The sequence below is a fragment of the Pistacia vera genome, unplaced genomic scaffold, assembly GCF_008641045.1.
Source record: "Pistacia vera cultivar Batoury unplaced genomic scaffold, PisVer_v2 Contig265, whole genome shotgun sequence".
Taxonomy (NCBI): domain Eukaryota; kingdom Viridiplantae; phylum Streptophyta; class Magnoliopsida; order Sapindales; family Anacardiaceae; genus Pistacia; species Pistacia vera.
Genome location: NW_022196074.1, coordinates 382,073 through 394,594, shown reverse-complemented (window position 1 = coordinate 394,594; position 12,522 = coordinate 382,073). Strand labels below are relative to the sequence as shown.

Genomic DNA, 12,522 nt, shown 5'->3' with positions numbered 1-12,522 from the left:
TCCTACCTGGTGTGTTTGAACTTAAACCGAAATGGCGGGACAACTGCATTTGTTAGAGGTGTTTTTTCTCCAAGTGTCGCCGCATCATTGAAGTCCCATTCTCAATGCCAATAACTGTTGAACAAAAATTACATTCCCCGCACGTCTCTTCCCCCAACCCATTTAGCTTTGTCCGTTTTAATTTGGTGAAGAATTGCCATACCCCGGACACGACCCTCTTTGACGATCAGGCTATGGAGTCGCAACTCGCTTGTGTTTGGTTGGACCCGGTCTCGACCGTTTGTGGTTGTGAAATTGGAGTTATTGCCTCTTGAAAGGGTGAAAATGGATCGAACCCTTCCATTTCTTCGATGGATGGAACGTAAAACTCATTTAAGGATGATCCTCCAAACGCATAATTTTGGGAATCCATTATGAATTTATAATAAATAATTAAAATGAAACAAATTGAATAATAGATGAAATTAAAAAATAGAAAAAATTGAATAATATAAATAATAATGTGAATAAATGTAAATATAAATTGATTTGAAGAGAATTTGAGAATTGGAGTAGAGAGATTGAGAGAAAAGAATAGATTGAGAGTTGAGTTGTGAAGAAAATGGAGGTTTATAAGGGTTTTTATAGTTGATTTTGGCTACAATGGTCAGTTGACCGTTGATTGAGCAGCACTTTTTTATTATTTTTTTGTTTTTGTAAAATGTCATTTTAGCCTCATATTTATTGTAAATTTAAAATAGGGAGTTTTTGTAATTTGCCAGAGGTCATTTTGAAAAAGTGAAATAAAGGTTTGAGCCCGAGCCTATGACCATTTTGAAAAAGTGAAATAAAGGTTTGGGCCCAGACCTAGGAGTGGAGGAGGGCCTGAACTAGGGCTCGGGCCCTCCTCCATGGTTTGGGTCGAGTTTTAGGACTGATCCTTGTGCTCAGGTTTTTGGGTAGGCTTTTTGAGTCCAGTCCCAAATGCCCACCTCTAGTTAAAATTCTTGAAAACCATGTTGTTTCACAAACAACAAATGACATCGTCTTCACTCGTCTGAACGATGGCATTTATCTCGAAAGGAGACGATGTCGTCTGGTCTTGCCCCCCCAAAAGGATGTCGTTTTCTTTCTGGAGGCAACGTCGTTCAGGTTCATCATGGTAAATATGTTTTCCTTGCTTTTAAAAATGACATAACTTTCTTCCACATCAAAACGACGATATTCATGTAAATCCAAGGGATTGATAACTTGCACTTTTAAGGAAGCAGTTGATATATTTCATCAGCGGTTTGGCGTAAGTTTTTTTTTCTAAGCTTGTTACTGGATTTTTGTACAAGTTTTTCACTGTTTTTGATATTAATCATGAATTTATTGATATATAGTTGTTTGCATGATATCAATTGTTTATTGTGTTTTAATCAAAAGGTTACCATGGTCGGAATATTGAGGGAAGACCCCAGTCTGTGTAAACACCAATCAAGGGTTAGAAAGTGCTGTACTTGGTCCAACATAAAACTGACCTTGTGAAGTAAACTTCAAGGTGGTAGACAGTTTACTTGCATTTTTAAAGAGATACTGAAACCTATATCTGACTAATTGACATTTTCATCCCATATGAAACATTTCTGGGGGTGGAGAGTGTGTGGATTACTTAATGGCAGGTTTTAAGTATCATATTCAAATAGACTGATTTTAACCTTTTTACGTTTTAGTAGACTAAAAGAACTGGTTAGATTATGTTCTTATCCTTTTCAGTATCTGTGTGATGAATGACTAGCATTGCTTGGGATTAATCTGATTTTGGTTCGTAATGAATTCACTCCCTGAACCCCTATTTTGAGATTTTTTAAGTTGCAACGTTCTGACTATTATAATTTATAAATGACTTTGATTAGCTCAGCAATGTATCTGCTCAGCTACAAGTTTTTCTGGTGTTTATTTCTCGCTCGCTCACCAGTAGCAAACTTCTTGTGAGGGTCCTCTCATAAAGATTCTCTCTCTCTCTCTTTTTTTTTTTTTTTTAATATATTTTTTTTTAACCCTCATCCCACCCCACCTTACCTAGATTCAAAACAGTCCTTAGCATGAGGGGCACTTAGCTGTAAGGTCTCTTTTGCTATTCCAAGTGATTTAATCATTTGAATTACTCCAAAATTTCCCTCGAAGCGTAATGATAAATCTTTTAAATTATTTGTTTGCTGCAGGTAACAGTTTCTCCTGCACTAAGCTGGGAGTTTTGTCATTATAAACCAGATCCAGCTCCGTTACTACATATTTGTTCAATATGGGGAGTTCAACCCAATGAAGTCACGATGGTTGGTGATAGCCTGAAAGATGATGCAAGTCTTTGCTTATTGGTGATCAAAATAAAATGTCCTTCATTTGTTTTTTGTCTTCTTAAAATTATCAATGGTCTGTGTCATGCATTGAGATGAGCGGGTCCGAATTGCCTTCCATAGTAGTATTAAATAGGCAGAAAAGATAAGTCTTCGAAATCCAATTTTATTAAAATGTTTTTTTTTCTTTGGGTTGGGCTGGGTGGGTGGGTTAACAATGATGCTTCTAACTTACAAACGGAGTTAGGAAAAATTGAGTGTTTTGCTAAATAGAGACCTGATTCTGTTACCTGGATTTTTGCAGATTGTTTGTGGGAAAAGAACAGGAGCATTCACATGCTAGCTAGATGAAACAACGAGGTATAGCATCTCTGATATTGCCAAGTTGGATGCAACACCAGATTTCAAGCTGTCTTCTCTCACCGAGGTTTACTCACTATTAGAAGCAAATTTTGACTACAGCTGGTCTAAGGAGCGGTCCCGAGCCTGGGCCCATTTAGGACCAGTTGCTCATGGGCCTAGGACCCATGAGCAATTTCAGGACCCAGACCGGTCCTATGGGCCTAGTCCTATGGGTTTGCAAAATTTTATTTTCCTTCTTATCTTTTTTTATATTTTAGGGGCGAAATGAAATTCTATAAGAAGGTTTAGTAATTTTTAGGGGTAGATTAGTAAGTTTTTAAAAGTTTAATTAATTTTAAAAAATAATAAAATAATAAATCCGTACATAACTTCAAAGGTCGAATCAGTGGATCCTCTTGCCTACAATATTTGACGTACTCTTGCCATCTTTTATTGCTATCTCTGACAATAAATCCGATAGTCACGTGCACCCTCTCCATCTTCGAATGTATAGCATCTAAACCTGCTTTAACAATCAAATTGATGATGTGGCAAGCACATTTCTAATGAAAAAAATTTGACTTCACCACGCGAATCCAATTTCTTTTCAAATAAAGAGATTGTCGCGGTGTTAGCAACTGCATTATCAAGCGTTAGTGCTACAACTCTATCAATTAATACATATTCTTGCAAAACTTCAAGAATTGTAAAATAAATAGTGTTAGCACTATGTTTTTCATATAATGGTTTAAAACCCATCAATTTTTGTTGTAAACCCCAACTATGATCTAAGAAATGTATTGTGACAGTTAAAAAAAATCTGTTTATAATCTACGATCCCATATGTCTGATGTAAGTGCAATAGATATATTCCTAAAATTTTGAAATTCGTTTTTAAGTTTATTATTTATTTTGTTATAAATTTTTAATGTATCTCTTCTACTTGTACTTCTACTAACAGGGGTATATGCTAGACGAAATGCAATTTTAATCATGTCAATAAAATAAGGATTTTCAGATAAACAAATGGAAGAGTCCATAGCAACTATGAATGTTGTTATTTCCTGTCATGCAACATGTGCATTGTATTGCCATGTTGAGAGAGTTGAGGATTGTGGATTAAAATTAAGTTGAGTTTGAATTTGCCTACCTGATCTGGTTGAAGATGTACCAAACAGTTGCATTATTTAGGGGTGCTTCTTCTCCAATGTCGTCACATCGTCGAAGTCTCCTTCTCAGCGCCAGTAATGGTTCCACAAAAATTATATACCCCACACGATTCTTCCCCCTCCCCATTTGTCTTTGGCCGTTTTGATTTGGTGAAGTGTCGTCATACATCGGACACGACCCTCTTTGATGGTCGGGGGGGTGGATCATGCCCGTGCCCATTGAGTCGCAGCTCACTTTTGTTTGGCTGTACCTCGTCCCAGCCGAATGTGGTTGTTGAATGCCTCTAGAGGAAAGGGTGAAAATGGATTGAACCATTTCATTCCTTCGGTGGACAGAACGTAAAACTCATTTGAGAATGATTCTCCGAATGCATCATTTCAGGAATCCATTATGAATTTATGATAAAATAATAAATAATTAAAATTAAAAAAATTAAATAATAATATGAATAAGAGATGATATTGAAAAATAGAAAAATTTGAATAATATAAATAAATAAATATAAATTGAATGAGAATTTGATTAGAGATTTGGAGTAGAGAGTAGAGAGATTGAGTAGTGTTGAAAAAATGAAAATTTTTGTTTCTTAAATTTTGTAAAATTTTATTTTAACCACTACAATTTCTGTTTATTTCAAAATTTACAAAGGGTTTTATGTAATTGTCTAGGGACTAAAAAAATAAACCAAAAGGGTTTGGACCCGAGCCTTGGAGGAGGGCTCAGTGGAGGGACCGAGCCCTCCTCCTTAGGCCTAGTCCGGTTTTGGGACCAAGCCTGCTAGGATCGGTCCTCTCAAGGACTGGGTTTTTGGACCTGGTCTCAAATGCCCAGCACTAATTTTGACCTTCCATATGTTTTACAGTTTCCAAATTTGAGTTCTTTCAAGAATTGTTACCAACTTGATAATCTCTCTCCCTTTCTCTTTACAGGTGAGATGACAGGAGGCCATAGATTATTTTTCAATGGTAACTACGGAAAGACTTGATTCAATCTCAATTTCCATGCTACAGTAAATTCTGAACCACACCTGTCTTCAAATGCTTAAACAGATGTTTGATATAGTAGTGATGATCAATTTGTATTTCTAATTTATGTTTTATGTACCCTTATCTTGATCTAGCATAGAAATAGGTCAGTCGAATGTCATTGCATTTTAAAACTTTTGATCCCTGAAAGAGAAAGACTGCTTGAATTTTGCTTGAGCAGCCTTGTGCAAAGAATTAATTCTAATAGAACGAGAATACTTTATTTTGTAAGCATGCTTCAATTTTTTATTTTTAATGTATATAGTTTTATAAGTAAAGAACAATATAGCTTAGTGGATGGAAGATTATACATGACTGAATAAATGAATCAATAAACGAATGTAGGTCAATGAGAGAAAAAAGGGGCAGTTTACTCAAAGGACATCTCAAGTTTGCATTTAATTAAAAGGCTATCAAGTTTTAAAGTGTTAACTAAATAGCCATATTATTGATTAAGGGTAATTAGTGCTTAATTAGGATTAATGAAGTATTATGTAATCTTTTCAAATTATACTATATTCCCACAAACAAGAAATTGTTGCAAACAAACCCAAACACCTTCCCACCATTAACGCATCTCTACCTCTGCATCTTCTTCTCTTCTTCTTAGCTTCATCTACATCTTCTTCTTCTTCCTCCTTCCTCTGTATCTTCTTCTTCTTCCTCCTTCCTCTACATCTTCTTCTTCCTCATTCCTCTATATCTTCTTCTTCCTTAGCCATTAACACTTTATTCTTCCTCCACCATTAACATCTTCTCCGCCAAAGATCCCCCTCCTCCTCCTCCTGACATTTCCTCTAAGTATGTGTATGTCTTTTTTACATTTTATATTTAGATTTACAAAGATTTAATAATGGATGGGGTTTGGGTTATGATTTTGATTTAGTTGTTTAGGTTGTTGGGTTGTGTTTGATGTAATGCAAGTTGAAAGAGTGAAATTTGTTGAAAATTTGTTCTGGGTATGTGTTCTAGGTATGATGGAATCGACTATAGGTGGAGATGACTGAAAATGTGTTCTGGGCATGATGGATCGCTTAAGCGATCTGGTAGGTGTGGTAATGCAGCAGATAGATCGCTTAAGCGATCAGGTATGCAGCAGATAGATCGCTTAAGCGATCTGGTAAAAGTCTGGTGTATAGGAGCAGATCGCTTAAGCGATCAGTAAATGGCATAAGATCGTTTAAGCGATCATGATTATTTATATTGGATCGCTTAAGCGATCAAGTATAAATAACCATGATCACTTAAGCGATACAGCAGACCATATAAGTACTGTGCAGATTCTTTTTAAAATACTTGAACCCTTAGTACAGCATTTAAGAATTTTTTTTTTCTTGCATTACAGGTAGTTGGCTATTATTACACATGGGACAAGTTGTTTTGGGTGTTGAATATTTTGGTGAGTGGGTGGAGGAAGCACGTAGCTGGCAGTGGATTGGGAAGAGCAAAGAAGCTATACCAATTGCTATGAGTACAGAGGTTAGTTTTGATGAGTTGATTGATGAAATAATTAGAAGAGGTAATTTGAGTTGCTCGCGTAGTGATATAGTTGTGAAGTATCTTTTAAGCAGAGTTCCTGAAAATTATAAGGTATCTCCTGTTATATTAAAGTCGAATGAAAGTGTGAAGTTATATATGATTGATGTGGCCGATAATGGTTCGAGGCCGATTTTAAGGGTTTCTCTTGTAGAAAAACCGTTCGAAGTTGGTTCAAAGGAAGGGGATAACGAGGAAGTAGGCGAAGATTTGCCTGTTTTTAATTTGAACTACGAGGCCAATGATTTGTTAGTTGAAAAATCAAGAGTAGACGGTCAATTGGATGGTGAGGAGGACACTGTAGAAGAGGTTGGTGATGGGGGGCAGAATGAAAATGTTGAGGAGGAGGACCCCGTAGATGTTCCCACAGATGTAGAGATTCCTTTAAATATAAATTATGCAGAAGGCTTAGATTGTGAGGAAGAGAACACCATGGTCGTTTATGCAGGTTCAGAGAGGGCAATTGGAGGTAATAGTGAATCAGCTCATGTTTTTACGGATAGATCGGAGTTGCACATAGGGTATTTATTTAACAACAAAGAGGAAGTGGTGAGGAAGCTAAAACTTGTTGTCGTGAGAGGTAATTTTGAATTCATCATCAAAAAGTCAAATTCATTGGCTGTGACAGTTGCATGTCGTGACCGAAAGTGCAAGTGGCGGATTTATTGTAGAAGGTTGGCGGAGTCGAAAAAATTTATGCTTAGCACATAGACCCGTGAGCACACTTGTGGTTTGGGACATATTTCAGGTGAACATCGATAAGCGTCCGCTGATGTTATTGGACAATTTGTCAAAAGTCGGTTCGTTGAAGGGAAAGGTCCATCTCCTAATGACATTCAGAGACTTGTGCGCACAGAGTTAGGATGAGCTGTTAGTTACTGGAAATGCTGGAAAGGGAGACAACATGCACAAGATTTTGTTAGGGGCACGCCAGAGCACGGGTACGCAGTATTAGAAGCGTACCGTTATATGCCTGAGTTAACAAACCAAGGTAGCAAGACGGCTTTGAAGTGGGACAGGAATATGATGTTTAAATATTTTTTTGTTGCTTATGGTTCTGCTATAAGGGGTTTTGTAAACATGAGAAAGGTGTTGGCTGTTGATGGTTGCTTTCTGACGGGAAAGTATGGAGGTACATTGTTGGTGGCCACTGCACAGGACAGCGAGAATCACACATATCCTGTTGCATGGTGTGTGGTTGACTCTGAGAATGACGAGTCGTGGACTTGGTTTTTTCAGCAGTTACGTACGATAGTGCCTGACAGTGACGAGTTGTGCATAATATCCGATAGGCACAACTCTATAAAGAAGGGGATTGCCACTATTTACCGTCAAGCACATCACGGATTCTGTATGAGGCACCTTGGTGAGAACATAAAACAAAAGTTTAAGTGTGCTGGCCTCCTTCAGACATACTACATGGCAGCAAAAGCTTATCGGGTTGATGAGTTCGAGGANCAATCACATGCACATCCAGAAAACTAGGTTCGAAGAAGGATGAAATTCAGCGAGTTGCCAAGGCCAACCGTTGATGAGTTATTGTTTTCAATTATTGATGTTATAAATTTTATATTTCTTGTTACATGGCCTAAATATTTGTTGTTGATTTTAGTTTGGAATTAGGTTGTCAAATTGAGGGGAAAGTATGGAATTAATACGTGTTGGTAATTTTAGTTTGTCAAAATTCAGGAGAAAAGCAGGAAAAATATATATCGCCAATGATCGCTTAAGCGACTAAGTATATCACTTAAGTGACCAAGGGTTTTTCAAACAGGATCGCTTAAGTGACTAAGGGTTTTTCAAACAGGATCGCTTAAGCGATATAACGGATCGCTTAAGCGATCGTGCAATTGGGCAGATGATTCTGCCCAGGGGCACGATCGCCCAAGCAATCCACGTTCGCTCAATCGACCAAGACAAAAAAACAAGAATCGCTTAAGCGATATCACGGATCACTTAAGCGATCATGCACCTGGAAATATTTGATTTTGCCCAGGTGCGCAATCGCTTAAGCGATTTACGATTGCCTAATCGACGAAGACAAAAATAGAAGAATCGCTTCTAGGATCGCTTAAGCGATCATGCACCTGGACAGATTTGATTATGCCAATCACATGATCTCTTAAGCGATCCACGATCGCTTAATCGGCCAAGACAAAAAGACAAGAATTGCTTAAGCGATATCTAGGATCACTTAAGCGATCGTGCAACTGGGCAGATGATTCTACCCAAGGGCACGATCGACCAAGCGATCCATGTTCGCTCAATCGACCAAGACAAAAAGACAAGAATCGCTTAAGCGATATTAGGGATCGCTTAAGCAATCATGCACCTGGAAATATTTGATTCTGCCCAGGTGCGCGATCGCTTAAGCAATTTACGATCACCTAATCGACGAACACAAAAAGAGAAGAATCGCTTAAGTGATTCTTATAGGATCGCTGAAGCGATCATGCACCTGGGCAGATTTGATTCTGCCAATCACATGATCGCTTAAGCGATCCACGATTGCTTAAGCGATCAACTGAAAAAGTAAAGAATCGCTTAAGCGATATATATGATCGCTTAAGCGACCCTGTGTAAACGAAGTTCCTTTTATTACGATCGCTTAATGGACCAACGAAAGATTTGAAAATTTGAAAAATACACCCCTACCTACCCAACTTCCCAGATCTCGGCCACCACCGCCAGAAACCTGCCGGGAAAGGGTATTACGATGCATTGCAGCCGAAACACGCTGATAGGGCGTCGATATGGCCTTTTCCGACCACATCGACCACGGATGTGGCCGGAAAAGGCCAGATCACGGCCATATCTGGCTGTCAACGGGCGGAATATGTGACATTTGGCCGTCAACAACGGCCAAAGATATGGCCATAATTTTCGGTCAACGATGCCCAAGATTTGGCCGTCGTTGACCGTCAACGTTAGCCATTTCATTTGAAAGTCGATGATGGCCCGATATGGCCTTTTCCAGCCAGATCCACTGTGGATCTAGCTGAAAAATGTCACATCTATGAATTACTGACCATTTTCGGTCGTTTGTAGCCATCGGTGGTGTCGAAATCTGGGAGGTTTGGTGGGTGGGGGTGTTTTTGTTACTTTTGAAACTTTTCAGGTGGTATTAATTAAATTAATTCAGTTAATGGGTCTAAAATTTATTAAAAAAATACTTATATTTGCTAAATAATTAAACAAAGAAATATTATGGGAATATGATTTATAATATTTATACAAATATTCAACCAAACGCAGCCTTTATGTTCTGAACAAACACGAATCATAAACCCTATATGTTTAGCATAGACATATACATTCTACACTTTATATATTTTATATTGACGTAAAAGAACTATATGTTTAATATAAATATAATAACGGTCATAGTCAACAAAGATGAATTGTAAACCCTATATGTTTAGCATAGAGGTATACATTCTATACTTTATATGTTTCATACTGACGTAAAAGAACTATACATTTAATATAAATATAATAACGGTCATAGTCCACAAAGACGAATTGTAAACCCTATATGTTTAGCATAGAGGTATACATTCTACACTTTATATGTTTCATACTGACGTAAAAGAACTATACCTTTAATATAAATATAATAACGGTCATAGTCCACAAAGACGAATCGTAAACCCTATATCTTTAGTATAGTGTTAATCGCTTAAGAGATCTGACGTTTCGCTTAAGCGATGCTTCATAAACGAGTCTTTATCGCTTAAGCGATATAAGATCGCTTACGCGATCTTTATCAAGGCAGAATGAACATCTGCCCATATGGGTAATCACTTAAGGGATTTGACGTATCGCTTAAGCGATGCTTCCTAAACGAGTCTCTGTCGCTTAAGCGATATAGGATCGCTTAAGCGATCTTTATCAAGGCAGAATGAACATCTGCCCATATGGGTAATCGCTTAAGGGATCTGACGTTTCGCTTAAGCGATGCTTCCTAAACGAGTCTCTGTCGCTTAAACGATATAGGATCGCTTAAGTGATCTTTATCAAGGCAGAATGAACATCTGCCCAGATGGGTAATCGCTTAAGCGATCTGACGTATCACTTAAGCGATGCTTCCTAAACGAGTCTCTATCGCTTAAGCGATATAGGATCGCTTAAGCGATCTTTATCAAGGCAGAATGAACATGTGCCCATATGGGTAATCGCTTAAGCGATCTGACGTTTCGCTTAAGCGATGCTTCCTAAACGAGTCTCTGTCGCTTAAGCGATTTTAATAAGTCTTAGTCATTTGGGAAACATTTGTACATCACTCATTTCCCTCGCAAATCCGAAAAGAATTTGTATCAATCAAATTCATCACAAATCAAAATATAGGAGACATCAATGTAATCGAAACAGAAAATGAAACAAAACGCTAAAAAACCATTATCCGGCTTGGGTGAAGCAAATGATCACACCATACATAGTAAATTCAACCTGCTAATAAGATATCTTATATGGACAAAAAAATTTATCTCCCAAATGTCAGATCCAATTCTTTACAAAAATTTCCTATACACTGCCAGCAACCTCTCTGAGATCATTGTTTTGTACCATGCCTTCCTAGCAACCTCTCAGCTCACTCAAAACGGATCCATCTGCCTATGGAAGCAATCGACAGCCCAGCCCTCTCGACAGTCTGTCATTGTTTCGTCATTCAACCCATCCATCGGTGTTTTGGTCATGTCGAACTTAATAAATTTCAGGGCATATACCCCACATTCAGCACTACAATAGGAAGAGACATTAGCATTAGAATAAACTTATAGAACAATTGTATTATATAAGTTAGTTTTATACAGAAGTTACCTTAACTCATTTATTGGGCCGGTAGAGCGCTTAATTGGCCACTTTCCAGTTAATACTTCATCACCCAAGTGCCCAAACATCCCGCTGTCACGCAACAGCCGCGGGAACAACCTGGACTGTGGCTCCAACTCCACCTCCAACTGCTTGTCTCGACAAATAGTGGGGTTGCAGTCAAATATCTTTAGCAACCCCTCCTCTAATGTGCAACGACTGTTATCCAGTGCATCTCTTTGACGAGGATGATGCAGTACACTCTTTTAACAAAGGCCCAACTGTGGCCATATTTGGGATGATCCCCCCGTATATACTGCATCATCCTGTCATCCTCCTCGGTGTCAATCACATTCTCAAGCAGTGGCCCCATAACTGCCATCACATGCGTGACCCCTTCTAGGTCCTGCATTAGGCGATCTATCCCTTCATCGCTTGCATCCTCCAGTGCCTTGAAAGATTTGACATAGTCCTCTTCCGCTTCAACCCCAGAAGTGGTGGGAAAGGGGCGGACGAGTCTCTGCAATAAGAAACTAAATCAATCAGATTAAAGCGAAATTTTAAAGCAACTGCATATGCAAAAGCTTAGTCCTTCAATCTTACCCTAGCCGCTTGAATGTCAACGTTTATTTGGTTGTAATTCGAATGCGTGTACCTATGGACATGCCACCGCAACATCCTAGGAAATTGCTGTTGCACAGCCAAACTGTTGCTCCTCCCCCGGTTAGTGAAGACAGGGATGGCCTCATACATCCAAGCCTACATTGGAAAAAAAAAAAAAACAGTCCATATCATAATTCAAACACATATGTTACAAAAAATATAATAAAAAGCTATTAATATTTACCTGCATTGCCCATGGGAAGCCAAACAAATTGTATGTGCTTGGTTTATCCTTCCCATCCCATTGGGACTGCTTCAACGCCATGTCTAGTTTTGTCAGGCTGCTGATGGTTCGCTCATATGATTTCAGTCTCCATGGATAAGAATTAAAGAACTTCAAGTTGCTTGCAAACAACAACCAATCTTTCTCAACAGCTTTTGTTGAGTCACCAGCCAATAAGATCGAATGTAAAAACAAAACCAAGCACACTTTTATCTTCTCTTTAACAATATATTCAACTGTTTCTAGACTCTTCTCTAAACCCTGTGCTGTAATAGAGTTAGCCCCCTGCAAAACTTTATTAAGAAAGTGTATGGCTCCCCGACTATTCTTTACTCTCTCTGCCTTCTTTTCTGGCACTTCCCCACATCCTAAGCCCGTCACGAGGGCATATTCCATCATGCCAAAACGTAGTGGCTTTCCGCCCACCACAAAC

General features: G+C 38.4%; 1 pseudogene; it reads left to right on the top strand.

The window, feature by feature from the left end:
• Nucleotides 1-1,068: 1,068 nt before the first annotated feature.
• Nucleotides 1,069-5,862, top strand: LOC116132997 (annotated as a pseudogene).
• Nucleotides 5,863-12,522: the final 6,660 nt, after the last annotated feature.